General features: G+C 39.6%; 1 protein-coding gene across 9 annotated transcripts in view; it reads right to left on the reverse strand.

Annotated features, from left to right (window-relative positions):
- CSNK1G3 (casein kinase 1 gamma 3) overlaps positions 1-11,334 on the reverse strand; it is a 127,750-nt gene extending 116,416 nt beyond the window's left edge. For 2 of the 9 annotated variants that reach the window (XM_082457899.1, XM_082457898.1), the window contains exon 1: positions 10,961-11,334. The gene's annotated coding sequence lies outside the window, so the exon portion shown is untranslated. The remainder of the gene's footprint in view (positions 1-10,960) is intronic. The other 7 variants (XM_082457896.1, XM_082457895.1, XM_082457903.1 and 4 more) reach the window with 4 other exon arrangements.
- Between the last annotated feature and the right edge of the window lie 673 nt (positions 11,335-12,007).

Raw genomic sequence — 12,007 nt, forward strand, 5'->3', positions numbered from 1 at the left:
AAGAGGGCTGCCTGCAGGTGTTGTGGCATGAAGTTACCATGTACAGAGGTAAAATTACATAACCCCAAGGACTAAAGAGAGTGTGATGAATACTCAGCTATTCCAAAGTTACCCGAAACATCTTCCATCTCAAGAATCCTAATTACACAATGCTTCTGGGACCACAGTGGGCCACACAAGACATAGTGTCAAAAAACCAGAAAAACTTTCAACTGCTAAAGAAATAAACACAGATTAAAATAAAGTGCCTCTTGGTATATACATATTTACAAGAGTAAAAAGCAAAAGAAATTTACCAGGATCTTACTCAAACTCCATCTCACAGGACTAAGATGCTGAGTAGTTTCTATCAAGAAATAAATGGTAGAAGCAAATTAATGCAGTTCCACAGTTCCTTTTCCAAAGTTCCTACAGTTAAACATTTTGGAATTCAGAATTTCAGGGCATTTTTGACAGGTGATACAGTGTGTAAACACCATATACTTTTGAACACCCATAGAGAAAGCTGTAATGGCACAGAGAAGTCTGGGACAGCACACTATGATTAAACATTTACTATTTTTGCAGTGAAACCTACAAATACATGAAATAAAGACAAACAGTTCACAACAGGTTTTGTGAAGAAAACCAATTTGTGCCAAACATACAAAAAAAGAATTTTGGTTTTCAGAGCATTTTAGATGTCAGAATTGTTGATAAGGAATTGTGGTCCTACAGAACAGTACCCATTACTCTATGACTAATTATATGTGCAAAATGTAACTGGTAACCTCTTTATCATGTGCTTTCACTGTAGTATTTTGATGAACGCAAAATAATTCTAAAAGTCTCCCAATGGTTCACACATAATATGCCCTCTACACTCTATCTACCCTTAAATTTCTCTAACACAAATTCTCCTATCAGGGCAGTTTACAGAAATCTAACCCTTGAAATTTATAGAAGAAATGCAAATCCAATTTTGCCACCATGCAAAAAATGTTCATTGAATGGAATTTAATGTATTGAACTCATAAAATGGCTTGCTCTTATGTTGTCACAAGAAAAATGCTAAAACTGGTAAGAGTGTTCCCGACCTAGGAAGCAGTAGCAAATGAGTTACCATGGACCCTGATTTGCCATAAATGACAAGACACAATAATCATAAAACCCTATCATCATAGTGCATTTATATGTATACATTTACTGACTACATACAATATAAACAATATACTACACACACAATATACTATAACTGAAGTACTAAACTATTTCTACCGAGGGGAAAAACAGAGACAGTACCTCATCAACAACGGTATAAAAGAGAGTAAAGCGGTAGAAGTACAGTTATACTAAATAACCATTAAGGCCCCTTCCATCCTTACGTTCCATGAAAAATACAACTCAATGATACTGCAAATATGATAAATATAACTAATAAAATATGATAACTAAAACTAATCAAATTTTGATGAGCAACATTCTTATACTAACTTTAAAGATAGGATTGCTTTCATCACTTAGGTTTCTTAAGATTCCTAGGAGCATCTGAATTGGTACCTTAATTTATTCTAGATAAATTTCCCTTTAACAAATTTTCAAAACTTCAAAACTCCTCTAATTTTGGTGCTATACTATTCAAAAGCTGCTAATGAACAAGGAATATAGTAGCTTCACTAAGCATTCTGAGTATGAAACCCTGAAGAGAAGTCATTTCATTAACCTGGTCCTCTTGCATATATTTTCTATGCATTTCTATCTCATCTTCACACCTCCATCTCCGATTAAAAAGAGAATTTGAAAGTATAAGGAAGACATTTTTTCAAAAAAAGCTAATAGATGTGTATAAAAAGAAGGAGAAATCAGTCATTTTCAACCCTGAAGCACACTGGAATCACCTGTAGAAATCCTAAAATAGATCAATGCCTTGGCCCCATCCCCAGATTCAAATATAAAGTAGCATGGGTAGAATCCCAATATCTGTAATTTTTTCAAGCTCCCCAGAAAATGTTAATGTGAAGTCAGGGCTGAGAACCACTGGTCCAAGCTGCCTTCTCCACAAATCCTTTTCTCTCATCCACTAGTAAGTTAGCACTCCCAGCCCTACAGCAAGGACTGAAAGCACTGTCTTTAAAATTGCCCTATTTTGTTCTCTCGTTTACTCTGTCACAGAAAAAAATTTACTAATTTTCAGTTGGAAGATTTTTTTTAAAGTGGGTACGGTAAAATGTATTTTAACTTATTTGAAATTCTCATTCCCAGTGGTCAGGATTTTATTTTTCAATCAGCCTTCAAAAAACAACCTTCATTAGTAGAGTATTTAGATTAACAGTATACAATAAACACACAATACACATTCCAGTTATCAACTTTCAACAGACTATCAGAAAATACTCAAGGGAATGAGTTTAAAGAGCTGATTACATTTTGATATTTTAACTACAAATATTTTCAGAATCTCAAATATATAAAGAAATATTAGCCATAATATGCCCTGACTCTCATATGATAGAAAAAGAACTCAGTAAATGATCTACCACTTTTTAAAATAAAAACTGGCATTACAAGATTCCACATCTTTAAGATTTACACTTTTTTGGGGGGGGGGGGCAGTGTTCATGTTGTTTTCAGATCCTTGGAACAAAAGGAGAAAATAAAATAATGTTTTACAAAAATATGCATCTACAAATACCAGTTTCTTTTTCAAATGTCACCAACAACTGATACCTACTAGTTTCACCTCCAAAACAATGCTAGGTTATTTTTGCACACCAAATTAGGATTTTATGAAAAGGCCTTATAGCCATGTGTACACACACTGTAAGACTAGTGGAATAGTCTTACGGGAATTTTCTCTCCCTATAACATTACCTACTATATTTGCCTGCCATTTTAAAGTATTCATTGCTAGAATATATAATAAGTATTTCACAGAAATAGAAAATAAACATAACACAGACTGGGTGTAAGGGAAAAATAACATTTTCACTTCCCTTTTTACTATAGGAAACTCTGACTATAACTTTGACTCCAATATATCATACTGATACCTTGCCAAGTGTACCACTTGAAGTCAAAACCAAACAAGTTAAAAAAATAGATAACACAATTAATAATTAGAAAAATTCAGAAGTCCACTACTTTTATAAAATATACTTGTATCAAATGGTATCATACGACCAATTTCAACTTAAAATTTTAAGATATATAATTTGTAGTAAGTCCAATTTTTAAAATAAATACTATTACAAAGTATCAGTGCATTCAAGGCACACTCTATTCAAGGTAATATACAATGAAAGCAGAATTATATGTTAAATTCTAGGTTGGTAGAAAACATCCCACCCCAGAATTTTATTTTCTTCCCTCAAAAAAAAAAAGTAATACTTTTTTCCAATGGTAAAAATAATGCACAATCATACCTGAAAATCCAAACACTACAGAGAAGTATAAAAAGTATAAAAATAAAAATCATTCCAAATCTATAAATATCTGTCATTAACGTAAATATCCTTCCAGGGCATGGATGGATTTACTCTGTATATTTATAGCAACACTGCAACAATTAGAATTACAACAATTAATTCTGTATATTAATTATGTATTTATACATACATGTATCTCCATGTATGTCCCCATACACACACACACACACACACACAATTTTCTTTTACATATACTGAAAACAAAGAAATCTTTAAGATAACAACTTTCTTGAAAATAAAAATATATGAATTGTTCCAAGCACTCATTCTGCTTCTGCATTTTCGTTTCAGCAGTCCAGGTTTGAGGTTACTTTGTGTGTGTGTGTCTGTGTGTGTGTGTGTGTGTGTGTGTGTACGCACACTGTTTTTGTCGACTGCTTGAGAGAAGATTAAAAGATTTGTCCTTTTGCTTGTTTTACTTAAACACGCACACACACAGACACACACACACACACCAACACTGGCTACAATTTTCCAAACCCTGAGAACCCAGATATCTGTATTAAAGGTACTTGGCTGACTGCTTTACGTAACTAGCCCATGGTCCTGAGCAAAACTGCAAAGTAGACAAAACTTTTCATGGCCTCCCACCTTTTGGTCAGAAAGAGCACTACACTATCAATGAGGATAGGAGAGTTCTACCAACCAGGTGTGTGACTTAAGCATTTCACTCAACCGTCCCACAATTCATTTCAATTCTAAAAGTCTGTGATTCTCCCCTGCCCCTATTCCCCCACAATTTTTATTTATTTTTTTATTTTTTTGCTGTATTCAAGATATGTAACACCTATCTTTCCCTCCTACCTCAATCAGATTCCTTGATGCAAAATAAACCATTTCTCTGACTGATAAATTCCCATTTCCTCAAGGCATCTATTCTCCTCCAGGTATGACAAAGAAATCTGATGAGATCAAAGATGTGGACAAGTTTTGTCCAAGAAGGAGGGTAGCAACACAGAAAAAAATTAAATAAGTTTACAAGTACAAATGTTTAATTTAAAGGTAAAATAGCTTTATGAGTTCCATGAAAAAAAGTATAATCTTTAACTGATTTTACTGACTCAAAGTTAGTCAATAAGAAAACCAGCAGTGATTTCAGTTCCTAAAATATTCATACCTGAGCATATTTAAGAGAGTCACATAGAAGCAGCTTTCTAATCTTTCATCCATTACATTGTACAACACTTTAAAGTTCAAAGTGCATTTAGATGCATTATTTATTTTCATCCTTAAAACAAGTAGCTGTGTAGATGTGGTGGTCACTATTGATTGCCTCTCTAACATCCGTTTCCCCCATATTCCTCCTTCCCACAATTTTTAAAAATATCCTCCCTCCACCATGTAACTCAGGGAAATGTGACCCCATCGCCAATTGCAAGGGTATATATCCTGATTGGTAGAAACTCACTATGATAACCCTGTCCCCCTTGTCATAACTGGTTTGGAAGTGTACGTGACCTAATTCTGGTCAATAAAACATGAAGGGGAAAATATGCTGGTAGGCTTGCGCAAAAGATGTCCTGGCCAGTGCACCAGGATCTTGCTACCAGTCTGAGGATGAATCCAACACACATGGGAAAGCAGAGCCAAGTAAATTTCACAGAGGCTAACCAAAGCTCTGAAAAACGAACCCTGCCTTCATACTTAAGCATTCCATTTCAGGAGCTACTGCATTTCAGGCGTTGTAATGTGGTGACACCAAGATAAATAGTATACCCCATCTACCTTTCCTTCTCCAACTTCGACCTCCTTTTTCAACACCTATAAGCTTTCCTTTGCCTTTGGGCTGAGCTAGACAAGAAAGGCAAGTAGTTACTGTAAGCTGTTAGACCAGCACCCTTTGCACCAAGCTCAACTGCTCCTGGGTATGGCATTTCCTCTTCCAAAGGACAATTTCCTCTACCAATTCACTCCTGCAGTTCCTACTCAGGTTGAGGAGATGGTGGAATTACAAGAAGGCTCTCTCCAACCCTGATGCTGTAATAAAAGCTGAAAGGTAACATACAAAATCAGACGAGGGATCCTATCAGGAAACATGTGGGAACCATGTGACCTGATAATTAAACAATTCACCCTAACGTATGAATGACTATATGTTCAGGAATACCAGTATTTCTCTTTTTTAAAAGAGGATGCTGTTAAACAAATCTCTATGAGAGAGTATAAACTAGGTGTTACTTTAGAAGTAGATACCCCTTTAATATATTATTATTAACCAAAAGTCCATAACTTAGTTAAAAAGGGGAATCATAAAAGAATCTACCTTAAACATTTTAATGCAACTAAAACACAAAAATATACAATCACAAAACAGTCTTTTAATGCAGGGCCAAGGCCTTTCCTTCAAGCATGAGTCCACGGATTATAGTTCTACTTTATCTTTCTTGCAAAAACCACACCCATAGTACATCACCTGTGATTTCCAGTTTGTTTCTTAAACATGGAAAGACATCTCACAAACACTTATAAGCAATTTTATTGCAGAATCTTATTGCAAAATCTACAACTTTTAGGGTTTTTTCCCTAGTCTTTTAATTTCACCTACACCGATTTTAACTGTAAGTGACTTCAGCTACTCACCTGTTTCCAAAGCAGCCACTGGCTCTCATACAAACACCTTTTCGCCTTCATAGTTCACTGAATAACATCTCATTAAACTATGTAATTACAACAAGTACAACTGCCATTAACAATTTGTTGGGTACACAAACAAATGATTCTTGGTAGGTATACACGGTATACAATAACCGGTGGGAATAAAAGTTCAAGAACAAACTAGAGGATAGTCTACTGCCATTTAATGTAGCATGGACATCAAGTAGTAAATGAATGAAGAGTAATAACTTAATCTTTTGAGTGGGTTAAAGAGAGGTGAGCTCAGAGATTCTCCTGTAATAGGCTATCCCCAAAAGTCTTTGCTCATTCTACGCACCAATCAACACTCTGACAACTCATATAGATCAGCAACTCCTAAATTTAAGAGAAGATTTGCATAGTGCCTGCTATGTGCCAGGCATCACATCACGGCACTTTATATAAATTTTCTCAATCATGATGAAGAATATAATGGCAGAGAAACCCTCTCCCCCGCCCCCTTGTTCTTCTAACGTAGCTATCAGCTAAGGAAAGTAGTTCAACACAAAATCAACTAAATATATGTAATAAATTTGAATACAGTTAAAATCTGCATTACCTCACTGAAGAAGAAAGCATTAGAAATTTGTGTTTAAGAAAAAGATTATATACATCATGAGATTTTACTAATTACAGTAAAAGCTATAAAAAATGTGGACGTGATATAGTCATGTGGACATAGATTTTAGCTATAGATTTTCATTTAATTAAATTATAACTATATGATATATCATTAGTAAAGAAAATGATCAAAACGTGTGTCTTATCTACCAAATACACAAGCACTTCAAGTTCACTGTTAAGAATTCTTCCTCAGAACTAGGATGATTGGCAGGGAGTAGAAGGAGAGAACATAATATAATAGAGTTTAAGAACAAATCACTATGCACCTTCCATAGGTCCCATTATAGAAGGAAACCCAAACATTTATAGTTCCTAAATCTCAGCTTTGAGAAGGGAGCTAGAAAAAACATGGCTAACAGCAGTCTCCACTGTGTCTCTAAAACTTACCCATCCCCGCTTATCTGTCCCATTCCATGTTTTCTGACTAGTTCAGAGGCTCTCCAAAGTCACTTCACATTAATAGACAATACACACTTGATTTCCATACATTAACAATCTCATGTATGGTTCTTTCCTACAGATCAGCACAAAAATGATACTCTGAGGTAGCTTACATTACTAGAACCATATCTTCTGCTCCTAGAGACTCACTACTAGTAGAGAACTACAGATATCCCAAAACCGCCATTTCCAAAGAAATTATATCTTAAAGAACAAGCACCCAAACACATACTAACAACACCAATCAATACCACTAAGTGCCAACTGCATGAGAAAAGACAAAAAGGAAGAAGATGGAAGATTAGAGAGGACATCATTGGTCTAAGACTGTGAAGTCAGAAAAAAAAAGAAAAAGATTTAAATATGCACTCTGCTACTTCCAAGATATATCTTAAACAGGTTGCTTAAATTCTAGAAAACTCTGCCTCCTACTGTCAAAAGCAAGGCGTACACCACCTAACTCACAGACTCGTCTTAACACTTATCATTTATGGTCCTTAGACAAAGTGGGCACTTAATAAATTGTAATAGGTATTGTTATTATCGGGAGGTTCAAGATACAAATTCAGTTATAATGTAAATCCTTATTGAACACTAAGAGGGGAATAGTCAGTAAAAAACTATCAAACAATCTCCCCTGTTACATGACTGGATGATTAAACAATGGTGTCATAAGGGTGATATTTTTCTATGCACTCCTTTGATAATGATTAAGTTTGGGATTAAATTTTTTAGAGTCGTCAATATTTAAGATGACTAAAATCCCTGTATATATTTATCCATAACTGTGGAAGTTTCTCATGTTGTCATCTTACTGGTATAGTCAATTCTCTTCCTATGTAGATTCTTCACATTTCACTTTATCCAGAGCAAATCTCACCTTAAAGTGTATTAACAATAATATAACTATCCAATGACCTGTATTTTGTTATTTATTGTTTCAGCATTCCCACTATTTAGTTTGATACATCCTTTTGGGAAGCCCTTTGAAACTAAACAACTACTTGTTCCATTCTGAAAAAATCTGAACCAATAAACCACACCAGAATGATGGTCTATTCCCAGCATGAAGGGGATTACAGAGGGGACCCAGAGAAGAAAATGGAAAGATTCCCATTTCTTCCCAAGTCATATGTTTAAAATCTAGATTTATTTCATATAAAACCAATTACCAGGTTACCACACGCTCATATCCAAATGCAAGCAAAGAAATATGACAAAGCCATGCAGGAACTGTTTTAGATTATATACTCTTCTGCTTTCCTCCATTAGCATGAATGATAACAAACTGACTATTCTAATTTGTTTCCTTTAAACTTACTAGCCTTATTTGCCTACCTACTTGCTATCAGCATAGAATCTATACACTTGGACCTTCATACTTTAAACTGACTCACTTTTAAATACAAAGCATTCTAGATGTCCATGGACTGATCTCCACCTAATTTTACAGCTTCAATTCCCACAGAGACCTCCTGGCACAGCAGCCTTAGGTCCAGCTCAACAGGCCCCATGATACCAAACCAGCATGCCGATTCTCAACTGCTCCCTTCACCTACAAAACTACCCACACCACCCCACACACACACAGACCCATTTTGACCATTAAAATATCTTAAGCCCCAAATGGGGTATTACTAGCTCTAAACTCGTTTATAATTCCCCAGTCAAAATTGGTATCTCACAGACACACACACACACACACACACACACACACACACACACACGCATGCTTCGATACATTTCTAATAAACCCCACAGGAGTCCTGTGTTGCAATTACTTCTGTGCGTGTCTGCTTCTCCCTTAAAGGTAGCTACTGGGTCTTAGTCCTCCTCATGTTTCTACCACTCCTCCATCCTCACCACACAGTAAAAGTCGCCTGCACAAAGTAAAGGTTCAGGTTGATCTAAACTATTCCTTTGTTCTAATCCTAGTTCTTTTATTTGAAGGAATAAGTGATTTCTGTGTGCTGAAGATTTTGTTAATAGTTAATGCTTGCAAATCTAACAATGAAAATGTCAATAATTATATAATGCATTAGTTTTTAAGTTGATGAATGTTAGAAGAGGTCAGTGAGCACAATAAACCATCAGAAAAGATAATCATTTTCCAAGATTCCCCCAAAAGTCTCATACATATCAACATTAAAATTAAACTTTCTGTCCCCCATTCTAATAAGAACTACTTACTCCTTATACCTGAGGCATATCCAGAAATGCAAGCACCCTGAATGCAAAAGTGTCTATACACTCTGCTACAAATCTATACCAAAGCCATGCAATTTATTTTATTACACCTTTCTTCCAATTCCCATAAATATGATTTTCATCTTTTGTGCAACTATAAAGGCTAATGTATATAAAATAAGAAAATAATTGATCTTAGCTCAGAATACAGTTGGAGCAAAGTTTGGGAATAATTACAAAATACACTAAACACAACTCTCCACTCTCCTCTGCCAAAAAAGTTATTAAGAATGTCACAAACCAGATCTGATTTTTGGTGGGAAATGTTTTCTTAAATTGGCCTCACATCTTATAACTTTTGTGATATTTTTCTTTCACAATCTGCTTATTTACAGGAAAAGCAAATATTCTTCAAAAATATATACATGGCTTTACTAATTAGATATTTTTAATTTTAAAAAGTATTCCAACTCAGATATAGTCTAACCTCTTTTACTATCTGTGGGCAAATGTCATTCCTATCACAAGAAGTAATTGCAAACGTAAAAGAAATAAGTACTAACTTCTTTCCTTAACTTATTAAAAATCAGTAGGTTTTTAATTGTCCAATTAAAGTCGATGTTCTAAAACCAAAGGTTAAAAAAGGGTCACTTGCTGACCAGCCTTGGTACTCATTACAACAGAGTTAAAACTAATTCGCACAGTGTAGCAACAGTAGCCATCTCCCACACACACTCCCACCCATTAACTTTTCCTCCTTCCCTGGGAGAACTGGAATGATCGTTAACACAGGCCTAACTACCCACCCCAGGAGCAAACACACATCTCCATCACCACCCCGCAGAAAAGAAACGCGGGGGCTGTGGACCAAGAGAGCCGACGCTCCTGTGGGTCACTTCCCCTCTGCAAGTGGGAGAAACAAAGCAACACCCTAACAGTAACCATCAGAGTAATTTTGAGCCCCCGACTAATGCCTTGGATAAGTTCTGAGCTAAGTCAAAAGCTCTATCGAACAGGTAAATCCCTACCCCCCCCCCTTAAAACAAACACCCCATCGGGAAGTTTCTCCCAGAAATGAATGCTGGCCCCTGACACCTCCTCCAGCCGACCGACGGCTCCCTCCCTCCTGCCTAAAATCCCCACTCTGAAGGGCCTGCCTAAAATCCCCGCTCCGAAGGGAATTGTCTGGACACAATCGCGGGGCGCTGGGGGCTGCACTCCCGACCTCTCAACCCTCCCCCCAAAACCCTCTGCCTTTTCCCAGCTCGCCCACCTCCCCGCCGTCCCCACTCGCTCCGCACCACTCGGGCAACTTCTACTGCCAGCCCGGCCCGCCGCCCGCGGACCCCTCCCTGCCCAGCGAGCCCGAGGCGCCCTCGCCCCCCGGCCGCGGCCGTCTCCAGCCCGCGCCTCCGCGCCGCCCGCCCGGGTCCTCGCCCACCCCCCTCCGGGGCCCGCGCCGGCGGCGCCGCCCCCGCCGCACCCCACCCCACCCAGCCCGGGACCCCAGCCCGCCCAGCCCCACCCGGGCAGGAGGGCGCCGCGGCCGCGCCGAGGCAGCCGGCGGGCCGGGGCCTCCCGGCCAGGCGCCAACGCGAACGGGGCTTTACCTCAAAGGCGCGGCCGCAAGTGGCGGGTCGGTCCCGGGCGCGGGCGGCGCCCCCCGGTCCGTCAGTCAGCGGCGGCTGGGGCAGCGGCGGCGGCACATCGCACCCGCCGGCGGCCGGAGGAGGAAAGCGAGGCACGCAGGGAGGGAGCGAGCGAGGTAGGGGGGAAGGAACGAGCGAGGGAGATAACGCAGCTCGGACTCGGTCCCCGCACTACTGCCGGTGCGTCCTACCGCCGCCTCTGGCCGGAGAGTCGCCGCCCGGGCCGCGGCTGTCGCCACCAATGCAGCCGGGAATGAATGCACAGCGGCGCCTCGCTTATCCGGAGGTCAAACATCCTTCTGCCTCGGGCATCCGGATCGGCGCCGGACCCGGAAGTGAACGCTTGGAAAAAAAATTAAAAAGGAAAGCGTCTTTCTAGCGGCGGCGGCCACTCGAGCTGCCCGCATCAGCGAAAAGAGCCGAGTAGAGCCGAAGGTTACACCGACTTGCTCGGATTGGTTGGCTCGCCGACCGGAAGAAAGGCAGCACGCTCATTGGCTGGCGAGGCTTATAAAGGCGAAGCCACGCCTCCCTCCCCACCTCCGCACCGGCGGTGAGCGTAGGGAGCGTGGAGTAATTGTGGATGCGCGATGTCTCCCTGGGTGAGGCCTTGGGAGGAGACGTTTGGCGAGGTCTGTGGAGACAGCTGGGAGAAAACGCTCCCATGGTTTAGAGGAGCTACGAAAAGTTCCCCGCTGCTTGAATGAGCAGAGAGCCTAAGGGCGCCATTGTGCCAAGTCAGGGTGCCGAGGCTTTTCCGGGTGTGCGGAGCACAGCCCTTCAGGTGCCAAAGAATTTTAGGGCCCGGCCAGAGGGAGTGACCTCACTGGGTTGACGTTTTCCCCCACTTTCTTGTAAATCCAGGGCTGTATCAGCGATTCAGCTGCTTAGAAATGTAAACTGTGGCTCACGTTTGCATTCCGTTTGCTGTCTATAGAGAACTTCGTTTGTGAGTTCAGGTAACCCTCTCGACTATATAATGTGGTAGCTATTATCTCGGTTTTTCTA

Source organism: Balaenoptera physalus (genome assembly GCF_965194825.1).
Source record: "Balaenoptera physalus genome assembly, chromosome: 3".
Classification (NCBI taxonomy): domain Eukaryota; kingdom Metazoa; phylum Chordata; class Mammalia; order Artiodactyla; family Balaenopteridae; genus Balaenoptera; species Balaenoptera physalus.